The sequence below is a fragment of the Etheostoma spectabile genome, chromosome 1 (genome assembly GCF_008692095.1).
Source record: "Etheostoma spectabile isolate EspeVRDwgs_2016 chromosome 1, UIUC_Espe_1.0, whole genome shotgun sequence".
Classification (NCBI taxonomy): Eukaryota; Metazoa; Chordata; class Actinopteri; order Perciformes; family Percidae; genus Etheostoma; species Etheostoma spectabile.
Genome location: NC_045733.1, coordinates 13,396,086 through 13,397,455, shown reverse-complemented (window position 1 = coordinate 13,397,455; position 1,370 = coordinate 13,396,086).

Below are 1,370 nucleotides of genomic sequence, written 5' to 3'. Positions count from 1 at the left end.
ACTAAGGAAAGCTCATTGTGGGACTGGCTCTAGTGGCTGTAATTCCCCACCAAGTCTGAATTTTGGGAAAGAGACTACTGATAAAGTATTTGGGGACCACTAAGTTCTATATAAAACATCCAAAGAGCACCCTGTCATGGGACCTTTAAGAGTTTTAACACTCAACAATTCAGCAAACCTGCTTCATCAGGACTTTGTGGGTGTGGTTTAGTCAAATTTTAATTGACAAGCGACAACATAAACATACAACCCCAAAACTCATCTCGTTTTGATTGCCAAATCATGACTGGCGCACAGAAATATGGCCGCACCAGCTCAACCCAGCGAGACAGCACAAACAGAAATCCTCTGTAACATAATGAAAACTGTTCTGACTTTGCCAGAAAATTGTGTGTTTATGTGGAACCCCATCGCCCACAGTAAAAACATGATTGAGAAATTTGGTTTTAAGGGCTTTTAATGGAGACTTGGTGTTCACCATTGGGTTTCAAAAGTCACCTAATATATTGAAGATAAACAGATACCTAAACAAATCCATTGAAAAATATAAAATAACATAGGATGCAAAATGGTTTAGCTGTGATGTAAAGTTATTTGTAGTAAATCAGATAAAAAGTACAAAACCCACTGGCATGGTCCTTTAAAGTAAAATATCTGAAGAAAACACTAAAAAAAAACTATAATAATTTCAGTTCTGTAGGGAGAAAATGTTCATGTACACAAAATATGCTCACAAGTAACATGTTATGTCATTCACAAACACAAAAAACAGTGGATTATCCTCAGAATCTTGTTTGGGATTAAAAATCTTTCAAATTGAAATGAACTAAAATCTGCTTTCAAATAAAACAATTGATTTTCCTTACATTCTAGAAGACATGCATATACGCAAAATACATCAATTAGAATAATATTTGCATTATATACCTATTGCATTTTTATATTTTTTATGTTACGTGTGTATGTACATTACTTTATGACACTGTGTACAAATGCAACAATCGGTATGCTGCAAAGACACGTCTAATACTGCGTGAACATTTAACAATGAAATCTAAACATCCTCCCGCTGCCCAAAACTGCATCCATTACATTTTGTGAGGTCTCTAAAGATAGTTTGTCAAATGTGCTGCTCATGTAACTGCAGTATAAAATGAGTGGCCAACAACTTTGGAGGTAAGCAGCAGCCCAGTGTTTGTGGCTTACTATTATCTGACAAATCACTGACGGCCTGCATACAGCGCACGGACACATCAAACTGCAGATATTTGACACCAAAAGGCTGATGGGTGAAATGATTTCAAGCGATTGAGTGTTGCCTAACGCTACTGATTCTGCAGCCTTGCATTGGTTTTTATCGCATCAGAAAA